This window comes from Adelges cooleyi, unplaced genomic scaffold (genome assembly GCF_023614345.1).
Source record: "Adelges cooleyi isolate 19-005CV unplaced genomic scaffold, UGA_ACOO_1.1 ACOO_flye_CR_arks_rails_tigmint_CR_PRNA_1, whole genome shotgun sequence".
Lineage (NCBI taxonomy): Eukaryota > Metazoa > Arthropoda > Insecta > Hemiptera > Adelgidae > Adelges > Adelges cooleyi.
Window position 1 is genome coordinate 5212294 of NW_026095751.1, and position 12228 is coordinate 5224521.

The following is a 12228-nucleotide window of genomic DNA, read 5'->3' on the forward strand; positions in this document are numbered from 1 at the left end:
GTTTTCTAATAAAACTCCATATTGCACCAGGTAGAACGATATTATTACTCATTCTTGAAAAACATAATAAATACAATATCGAAAACAAAGTAGTGTTTTCATTATTGGTTTTATCGCCGAGTACGATGGGTCCTCTTTTAAAATTAAACTGTCTATTACTATACGTTAGTTAATACCACATAGCAAAATTGTAATATTTTATAATTATTGTTAAAGTGTGTTTAAGTATTGAACAAATATTTTTATCAGATTTTGGCAGAAAACAAAATATAAATATAAAAATATTTATTTAAAGTTCCTTATAAAACTGTTATAATAATATTTAATAGTTACTATTGAACAAATTTTGTTAACAATATATTTAAATTTCCGACAAAATATGTTTTTAAGTTATTTTTACAATGTTAAAAAATCATATTTTGAAAAGTATTTTTGCTGTGATAGATATCTTACTGCATGTGATATATATCCATATATAGTCACTTATCAAAAATCAGTTACATAATATCTATTATACATTATAACTATCATAAAAAGTGATGGACGTTAGTATACTTGCGTTTTAACTGAAGCACCGTTGTGAAAATTCAAAACTTAGTACATAAATTCATTAAAAAATTGTTATAGTAAAATATTTTGGATTTAAAAATAAGCGATAAATCATGATACATTTTTTTTTTTTAAAATAACATTTTTTTATGTAAATTGTATTTTTGTTAGTGTCTTGTCCTGAAAAATGTTCGCGAGAACTTTTGAAGTTTTCGACTCGAGTTCTCGTTAGTCAAGTGCCATTAAACAATTCCTTTGATAGTAAAGAATTATTCAGAAGCATAATTGCAGCAAAAAATTACATCTTCAATAAGGGCACGGAGAAAGAGTGTTAGGCACCAGTAACTTTTCAAAACTAATTACCTGTGTACATGATAATTTGTGGGGTAATTAAAAAAATATCTACTAGGAGATGGGTATTTTTATCATACCTGTAAAAACAAACAAAAAATGTATTGTTGACAACCTATTCGGTTTGCTACAAACCCATAAACAAATGTCATAATACATTAGCCATAAAAAAGGTTTCATGAACGCCGTTAAAAATGTTACCATTTTTATTTTAATAAAAATACACTACTTCTATCGCCTGACTTGCTGAATAAAATCGAATTATATTTTTCTAGCAATAACGTTTTCAATCACACTACACAAGAATAAAGAACAATAGTGTTTCCGACTGTTTCCGTTTAATTAATCTAGGTACCGGGGCATTTACTATCTGAAAGTTTATGTATATATAATAGTGCTTATTTATGGTATACAAAAGGCTTTTAATTCAATTATAACGTTTGTGACGTTTGTCTTTTTAATTTAATTCGATAGCGTAGTACTTACATATACATATAAAATGGATTATACTTTTACACGTTCTAAGTTCTTATTATCCTTCATAATCCCGTTATTAAGTAAAAAAAAAAAAAAAAGGAAAACCGTAGATTTCATACAAAACCTGGTACTCCTAATGAAAAATTTCAACAAAGGAAAATACATATATATATATATATATATATACTTAGACCCGATTACATGATAAAATTTGTTTTAAACGGAAAAAACTGTAAAAAACGCTTTTTTCCCCAATAATTTAGTCTTTAATAGAAAATATTATGACTCGCCACTTGAGAAAATAGTACATTTTTTTATAATCACCAAGTTGGCTAGATGAATTCCCAGAAAAAACATTTAATATGATAAAAATTGAATTCCGTATAAGAAATGATTAAAAAAAAAATCCAGTATAATATTTAATAATTTTTTCTAAGAGTTAACATAAAAGTAATTTAGTAATGAAAACATTTTTTTTTACCCGACTAGCTTTTTTTTAGCTGACAGCAGACAAAAAATAAATAATAAAACAATATGTTTTACGACGTATCGGCGAAGACGCCTACGTTTATGCGCTCAAATATTTACATACGCGCTTTTACCGCCATCGTAGCCGTTTTCCATGTCACGAGACCTTTTTTTTTTTTTAATGCTTCTTCCTTTTCTCCCTTATCTCAACACCATTGTTATGGTGGTATCCAGCGCGGCACGCTTAATGTTTTTAAATTAATGAAAACGTCAAGCAAAAGACGTAGCAACGGTTAAGACGGGATGTGAAGGGGGGAATACTTGAATCGTGTACACACAACGAAATGGCCGACTTTAGAGAGATGAGGCGTGTTTTGAAAAAAAGAATACACCGGAGTAATTGATTAAAAAAAAAAAAAACCGCGCGCAATCCAACAACACAAAAGAAACCAATATGAATACATAAATATTAGTTTTGGACTTTGGCTGTACTATACACACACATGCGCTGAGGATCGGATAGTCGGAACTATATGTATAATGCAATAGGATGAAAAACAAGAATATACAACGGCCCGGATGCTTTGGCCATGGTTGTACAACAATCGCAGTTGCAGATATCAAAAGCTTTCCGAGAAGCCATGAATAAAATTATCATACGGCCCAAGACGAAACGGCACACAGTGTTAAGGACTATGCGAAAATTCGTCTGTGGCATCGCTAAAATGGTGGCGACGGTAAAAATGCCGGGCCGCAGTATGATAATTTATGTACACTGTTTTTTTTTTGGATTGTCTTGCGTGGAAAATGTACGCTGTATTACAATATGTTTTTGCACTGCCGCGTCTTAAACAACTGACAGAGAGTGTAATCATTTTTACTCACCGTACTTTTGCGCGTTATGCTAAATAACAAGAATATTATGTTATATTAAAATGTCTTTTTTTTTTTTTTTTTACTTTCCAGATGTACCGCGGGTAAATAATATGAACTATTGTTTTGGTTGAAACGCTTAACAACGGGCTTTGTGTCGAGTCAAAACGTTTTACCGAAATAACAATATAATAATACGTTGCGCAACGTAAAATATTATAATTTATTATAAAAAATACGACTACAGTAAAATATTATAGTCGTCGGTGAAAATTGTTTGATAATAATGACACATACGGGTGAAGGGGCGAGTGGATAAAGGTGTTAACTGACGTTTTTTTTTGTAAAATAGTTTTTAGCTTGAATAGTTATAAAAATAGTTTGAATGAATATAAGCGTTAGGATATATTACACAATTTAGCAAAATATTACAACAGTTGAACAGAGGGCTTAAAAAAAGTTCCAAGCATTTGAATATATTGTGTCGATTAAAATGCCTCTAGAACAGTTAAAATTGTCAGTTAACACCTTTACCCAGTCACCCCTTCAATTATATTGCTATATAATATAATTATACTTGTATTAAAAATAGTAGTACTGTTATAATTTTGATGATGATATGATGTTATAATTTTATTTTTGGAAAAAATATTCTACTTTAAAAAAACAGTATAGTTAAGGGGGGGGGGGGGTATTAAACATTTTTTTTTATTAACTGAATGCATAATATCTCAAGAATATTGTGTCAAAATTTCAAGTCGATCGGAACAAAATTGACGACGTTATGAGTTGTCGGAATTTTATAGCTGCCGGCCCGAGCGCACTATCGTTAACTTTAAAGCGTTTTTCCCACAACTCACGTTTTCAAAGTCGGTGACCACCATAACTTCAAAACTACTACACCGATCCTTTTGAAACTTTGAACACTATTTCAGTACACAACTAACATGGTAACGCTGGAGAGATTTTTTCAAATTTGTAAATATTTTTTATTTTACAATAACAAATTAGCCGATTTTTTTCGCAAACATCGCGTTTTTCCCAAAGTGTTCCCAAAAAGTGAAAAATTGAAATTTCAAAAAATCCCCTCAGGCGTTACCTGGGGAAAGCAATTTTCTAACGAAAGAACTTGATTTTTTTTAATTTCGGATGATCCAGCATCGAGTTATGAGGGACACCGCAATTCTACTTTTTTCCGAGACGCTTCCGAATAATTTCCGCCATTGCCGTATTTTTTAATATTTCTACATGAAAATATTACACAATATTCTTCGAATGTTATACTTTAATGTACCATTAGTTTTAATAAACAGATTTTAACTGTGTCGTCAAAAAAAATTCACAAAAATTTGCCGTTTTTTGCACGAATTAACCATACCCCCCCCCCCTTAAAATAACATGTGATACTTGTACAATGAACACACATAACGACATCAGATGTTATTAGGTTTTAATGTCTATAACGGTTAATTAACCCTGATTTTAGTACAACAATCAAAGTACATTTTTATTTTCTTCACAATGTGTGTATTAAATCACCTTCAAAATTGTAAGCATGGCAAAATCAGAATTTTCCATTTTTTTTTTTGCATATAAATTTAGTTTTAAAAAACTATTTAAAAGTATAAAACACCCTAAAAATAGCACATATACCTACATAATCGTATAAATTAAGTTTTCTAGAAAAATAATTTTTTAATTTAACCTCAATTCCTTAAAAACATTTTGGAAAAAAAAATTCATAGTTTTCAAAACGTTAAATACATAATATGTAAATTTTTTTAATTTTATGCACTATAAAAATGATTTAAATAAATTATAGATCAGTGTCAGATTTTGTACATAATTGTCATGCTCTATGACATATGAACAAACAACTGGAAGACAACTTTTCAAAAAAGTCGAGTACTGAGTGTAATATATTTAAATGGGCAATATACATCCGGAAAATAAAAAATCGGTCTGACGTGAGCGTGACGTCTCGATGTTAGAAAATAAACTGGTGATTTATGAATAGCGTTTTTTTACACAGTAACAGTGTCAATTGGCCATTTCTCGATGCGTACTTTCCTTTTCAAATAACCTCAAATAAACAACGCGATTCCTTTATTTGGCTGCTGCTGCAGCATCAATCAGGCCGTGTGCTACTTAATTTTCAATGAAAAAAAACCTTGGTACATTGCTCAAGTGTATCTCATTATTAAAGTTCCAAAATACACAGTTCCGACAAGCCTTTATTCAATCTTCTCCTCCGCAATAGCAACACAAGCCCCAATTTCAAGATCCTAAATCAGCAAGTATTGTTATAAAACAGTAATTTATCGATAGATATCATGGAGAGTCGAGGGACTCTTTGGACCTTCGAACAATTTTTAGCTCATCTCGCCTATGAACGCTGAATGTGCAATATATGGTTAAGGACCTAACCGTGGTCTGTGGTGTATATTATATTATAACGACAGCAAGGGTCAGCATTTCCCACGGTTATTATTTATTACGTAATCAGTCGCTTAAAGATGGATAGTAAAATAGAGCGTTGTATAAATTATAATGTATTAGACGTAAATTACCTAACACATTTAAATAAACACAACAAACAGCACAGTAAGGTAAAGTTTGGGTTATCTTACCCAATTTCAATGCAAATATGTATATTTTTATTTATAGTATAAAAATAAATTTTACTAAAACATTATTATCTAAAAAAAAAGACCCATCCAAATAAATTGTATTAAATTTTCTATGTCATAGTGCTTAGTATTTATAAAGTGAAATCAAACAGATAAACAATATAATTTATATAATACTAATAGGCGGTGTTTACACGATAGACGGCTAATTAATTTATTTGATTATTTTATGTACATTTTATTTGTCTTTTGGCTAAATAAAAATCTTACTGTCATAAAATAACCTATAAAACATCAAAATTTTGACTATTTAAATCAGTTTTTAAAACTATTAAAGTTCGCTCGGAAAACTTTAGAAGTGTATTCTTAAACTTATGCCTATTAGCAGTTTTTGAACTAACAAGCACTGTTTACAGTATTATGGACAGTCTTATGAAAAGTCTGGTTTGACAAGTTGCACTTTTCAAAAGTTCTTCTTAAGCACGCAAAAAAAGGTTTATGTCAGGAGGAATGTAAGCGTGTGACTTAAGAACTCGTGTATGTGTTGAGAAATTCATAAAAACTACCAAACCAGTCTACGCGATTTTACACCTTTTTTAGTAATAATACCTACTACAACATTCAGTTCTATTTTAATTTGATAATATAACTAGTTCCCGTTGTTTAAAATTAAAAACTGCGACCGTCTGGATGTTTAATATTTCATTCGTGTTATTTTACTATTTCACTATAAAATAATACACGAATTTCTATACTTAACGTATATTACTGTTAGAGACCACATAAAGTCATGTAAACCAAACGTAAAATATGTAATAAGTTATTATAAAATGTGTAATGTGTGTACGTATGGAAAAAAACTGTAATCTCCGTAAAAAAAAAAATTCTTAAGGTAAAAAAGACCACTCTACACGTACACAGCGTACACATGTGTATTATTCAAGCTACATAAATATAGTAATAAAACAACTCTCGAGCGTGTAAAAGAGTTTCGTCTCGAGTGTTTCGATTTACAGGGAAATGTTCGTTCAAAGAGTTTTTTATGAAAAAAAAAATGTATATGTATATGTGCACGTCCAGGATAAGATAACATATTGTAGTATGTTGAAACGTTGCATTACAGCACATGCGACCTTGGTAATTACGGACAAACAGAAACTAAAAAAAACCCTATCACGATCTTAACAAATTACTTGTAGTGCTTATTGGCTTATCTAGAATCTGGATAGTCCCACGCTACGTACTTAAGTATATAATTGTACACTAGCGGTTTAAAAAATACACTCATATCGTACTGTATAAGTTGCATTTAAATCAAAAATATTAATATTTCTAAATAGCTTCGTGGGACCTAAACAGCCAAACACTTTTGTCAAATACTATCAAACACATTGCCAATATATTTGGCTTGAAATTCTACGCAATTGATTTTTAACAAAATTATTTACAAAATATTGTTCAATTTCATACCCTAACGTTATAAAAATATTTCAGTTTTTTTGCTGTATGGACAGCCGAATGACTGCTAATTTTAAGTTGTATATTCATCGCCATTTTTTGTATTATATTATTTATTACTTATTTGGTAGAAAATGACGTTTTGTTAAGTTTAAATAAAATATGAAAATATATTCTAAAAACTTCAATTACACATCAAAGTATTTTAATTAATATTCATTTTATCTACACTAGATTGTTTGTAAATAACTACCTTATTAATAATATCGCATCATTCAGCATCGTAAAGACTAAAATATTTACATTAAACTTATTATTTTTCCAATATAATTTGAAAAAAAGTTTTTGTAGAAAAAAAAGTTTTTTATTGTTAAAGAACAAAACAATAAATTTAAACACAAAGATATTAAAACGTAAAATATTTTTGCACAATCACTTTTTTGACATTTATTATAATAAACTTGTGATTGCAGATAAAAAGTCAGAAAAGTGCGTCAAATTTCTATTATAACTACTAAAATGAACATTAAAATACTAATTAAACTGTGACCTTTGGCGTCGGGAATGAAATAATAAATTTAAATAAAAGACAAAGAAAGAAGGTACAACAATAGATTTAAAAATGTATAAACAAAAGTCTATTGAGAGACATCGAGTAACTTTTAATATTACCTATACTGTTATATACTTAGTATTTAATCATTTATTTTAATTTTAAGAAAAATATTATATAAAGGCATTTTTAAAAATCTAATTTAACATTCATGGCGAATCGCCATTCTTACGTACATCCGCATGTACGTTAGCAGTTAGCACAAGAAATATTGTAACTACTGTAGCTACTGTAATATGTTGTATACTATATTAAAATCATAACATAATATTTAATTAATGTTTCAAATGTAGTGTATGTACAATGGAAAAAAATGTGTAATTTATAATATAATAATATTATACAGTATAATAATATATGTATTATTATACTGTGAGATGCGCGTCTATGAAATATTGCAAGGAAATGAATAAAGTTTACACAGCTTTGAGACCAAACTAGAAAATAAATTGAGTTTTTTCGGTTTAAAAAAGGAAATATTTATATTATTTTCACCAGTTAATGACCATGATGTAATAAAGAAGCTAAACGAACGTCATTAAACGATGTATGCTAATGACGTTTAAATGATAAATAATTGTTTAAGATGATCACATGCTTTATGCCGTTTTCTTTGCAATTAAACTCTCATGCACATTATTTCGCCGTTTTTCTCTACGATAATTTTTCAGAAAAACTTAATCAAACAACAAATATATAAATAGGGTTTTATTTAGCAAAAACTCACTTCTACAAAAATATTACAACAAGTTTGCCGTTGTTTGTTTTTACAGCCTTTCATTGTTTTCTTTATACCTCTATTATCGCAATTATTCAACTTCAACGCTCTAAAAAAAATATGCAAACTAAACATTTCAACTCCCTTTCGTTTGAATTTTATTTTTAGGTTTAATTAATTGTACGCTCAAGCCTAAATTAATGGCTATTGTTTTCTTCATTACATATTTTCATTTATCTGCACGTCGACAATTGCTATGTTATTTGAAGTATGTGTGAAAGATGCGTTATAAGCATAACTGTAATTTCTTGAACAATAATTTTAAATAAGCCGTGCAAAAACTTAAAATCGAAATTTGAATAAATAATAATACAATTTAGAATAATGTATTATATATATTTTTTTTTGAATAAATATAATTTAAAAATCATTAATTTTAATTAAAATCAAGTATTTTAAAAAAATTGCCGAAAGGTAAATGTGGTTGTGAAGTACTTGAATATAGTACTAGTACTTCACTGAATCAAAAGCTGTTATAGTTATGGAGAAATTATAAAAAAAAATATAGTTTGTGAAAAATATTAAATTAACTTAAAATGTATGAGTCACTAATTGCGCTGAAATATATCTGAATGGACTAGACGGTTACTTTGGAATTAAAATTGCTGTCGATGAGAGTTCTCTAGTTGTATCCCAAGGGACTCGGCTGGTATCACGGTGAGCTACGCTTTAGATTTCCCTATAGTTTTCCTTTATTTAGTTGAACCCACCCATGGGAGCTCCACGAACGAGATGCACAATCGCTAATTTAAAATAGATGCCCTCAGACTAAACAACGCATGTATGGTATATTTAGATATGAGAAATGCAGGTAGAGCCAATAAGCGCTTGATTTTAAATTGGGTGTATGATTTAAAGTAATACAAGTTGGAATAGACCAATATGTAGATGATATACTTAAGCACTGTGGTGAAACCAATATTAGAGATGACGTGGTAGCTATAAATAGCATGCAAATGATTATTTCAATTAAAAATAGCAAGTATGAAAATAAAAATGTATGTTTAATTAATAGTAATGACTAAAATAGAATTATGACTTTTGTAATAAGAGGTTATAATAAAAATGTGTCGACAGTATTGATACTGAAATCAATTTAAACTGTAAATTATTCATATTATCTTATTTTACTACTAATCTCTAAACAATATTTTGTTGTCGATATTAAATTTTGAACATCTTTTTACTTTAATAAATAAAATTAGATTACATATTATAAAATCAGAATAACTAAGGAACGATAATAACACAATTGCAGTATTTCAGGGACATAATATTATATTCATAGTGAACGCTAACGAATAAGCTCTTGCATGCTTTTGTCATTAGAAAATGCTAATCAAGACACAGTTATTATTTTATAGCGTCGCCATGTCGGTATGTATTAGTTTATATTTAAATTTGCAAAAACCATTAGCTGAGAGCGTTTAGACTCAAAAACTAATCATCACGGCACTGTTTCGATGAGCTTAAAATGATTTTACCAACGACTATTAATTAACGTAATGAATATTTACACAAAAATTATGAAATTTAAAAAAAAATAAAAAAAATAATTATTCTCTAATTGTAGTACTCTAATGTTAGCTATGTTATTACTTATATTGCAGTACTAATTTCAACATTTCTTGGAAAAGCATTGTTTCGTTGTGACGCTAAAAATATATAATTATTTAGGTATTTTAATAAAAGATATAAATAACTATAAATTATTTTTAATTTGTGTCTCAAAACCTTGTGAATGTACTGAAGAAACCAAATGTTTTTTTTAAAACTTAAAATAAGTATTTTAAAACCTTACTTTCGAGTAGAGACTTTTGTTTTTGTGCAAAAAAAAGAGCCTGTATACGTTATGAAAGTTGAAAACAATTAAAAACAATCAAAATAGATACTTTGATGTTTTAGGGTACGAGTTCACAAATTTAACCTTTATATTAAGTTTTTTGAAAATTGTCTATACAATCCCACTTAATAAATGCTAGTGTAGAGGCTCCTTCACCAAATAGGTCTTTATAATATTAGTTATTATCTTTTTTATCATCATATTTGATGTGCTTGGAATAACCACTATAAAAGATGAGCTTTCGCTTTAAAGAAAACGCAAAATTATAATATAAATGCGCTATAGGAAAATTATACTATTAAAACCCGAGCGACGTTCCGTATAAAAATTCTTGGAGAATATTAAAGGCAGAGTGAAACTTAAATTAAGATGAAAGAAACAGGCAATGTTTTTAAACCGAAACTATTTTACATCCTCAGCTGACGGCGAATTTGGAAAGATTTTCACATAGGCGTGTAATGAAGCCGTTGTTTGTTAAATTTGATGTTGCAATGTATATTTAATATAAAATATAATTATGCAATGTGAAATACATAAAACAAAATCTAGTCGCATTTTTTAAATTTAACATGTTAAAAATGAAGACTGGGGTGAGGGAAATACTTATATAATATTAATGTATTTCAATGAATAATTAAACATGCGAGTAGAATTAGCTTTCCCCACTTTGGTGTATAATCCCTAAAGTGGTTTAAAAATCCAAATAAAAAATAATTTATTTTGCGCCCGCATTTTCAATAATCAGTTTTGTATGGTATATTTAAATCATATTATTATTATCAAAATGTTTTAATATTGTATAAAAATGTAATATATTTTTGAATATGTTATTTTATAAAAAATTTCGTTTATTTTTTTATTTTGAAAACAAATATGGTATTAACTACAATATGAAGTACATGTTCTGTTATTTATATAATCAAATAATACCAGATAATTTATGAACAAAGGGTATTCCCGTTGAATTTGGTAATAATGTTATATTACCAACCATGCGTATAAAGCTATATTGATTGAAGGTAATCAATTTACTAACCATTTACATATTCTGCTGTTAGTAGGTCCTAATTTTTTGTGGATGGGAATAGACGTAGTATCTACATTAATTGGAAGGTTACTAGTGAGCATTCGCCCTTTCCTCTAAATTCTTATTTTTTTTATATTTATATTAATAATCCATAAACTCGATATTTTATCAGGAATAATTAAGTTTATTTGTAAAAAGAATCTGAAGTATATGATCACCATATCAAGATAACCATAATGAGATTTAATACAATCAATACACTACATACAATTTGAGGTAGTCATGTATCAGTGGTTTTAAACATGAACAAGATACTTTTTGTTACAAAAAATGTATCGTGTATCAATTAAATAAGTTTACAGATTAGTTTTAAAAATTAAATTATTTTTTTTATGATTCACATTAAACATGATTAATATAAATACATTTACAATATTGAACAATATAATATTATTTTTTAAAAATCGTAGTTATTGTAATCGCAAAAAAAAAATGCCAACTTTAATGTTAATCTAACTAGGTAAAATGTTAAATAAAAAAATTTAAAGCCTTTTACAAATGTTTGAGATAGAGAAATTGAGATTTTTCGTCAACTTGAGCCATAAGGAATACAAATGGATTTTCTTTCCAAGTCAATGAAGAATCTTTAATTTTTAAACGGCGCCATGTGTATGCAATCTCGGTACACGAATGTCTACTTTCAAAAAATAGTATTTTCATTGAAAAATATAAACATGAACCCAAAAACTATTTTGTATGTATTATACATATATAAAAAAAAAAAAAAATTTCAACGTAACAATTATAAACAATACAATATAAATGCATCACGATATCATCGAGCATGTGACAACAAAATGAATGCACCCTCCTTTTAGTTGTCATCGGTTTTTTTTTTTTTGTAACATTACCATTCGATGACATCACACATTATGAATTTGCCTTCGACACCTTTCGACAATATTTCTTACTACAAAAAATACACCCGACATACTTAAGCCGGGGAAATTCCCCAAAACAATACATTAAAAATAAATAAATTCACCCCTGTAATAACGTTTTGGTAGTCTTCATCGCTGCGCGCCTACGCCACCCATTCACGGAGAACACATTATTGCAGGCAGTTGCCGGCACCGTCATACTAAACGACTCGTCGTTCCA

The 12228-nt window shown here is 28.3% G+C and overlaps 1 protein-coding gene across 1 annotated transcript in view; it reads right to left on the bottom strand.

The window, feature by feature from the left end:
* Positions 1-12228, bottom strand: part of LOC126845472 (nephrin-like) — a 181655-nt gene that overhangs the window by 78991 nt on the left and 90436 nt on the right. The gene's annotated exons all lie outside the window — the stretch shown is intronic.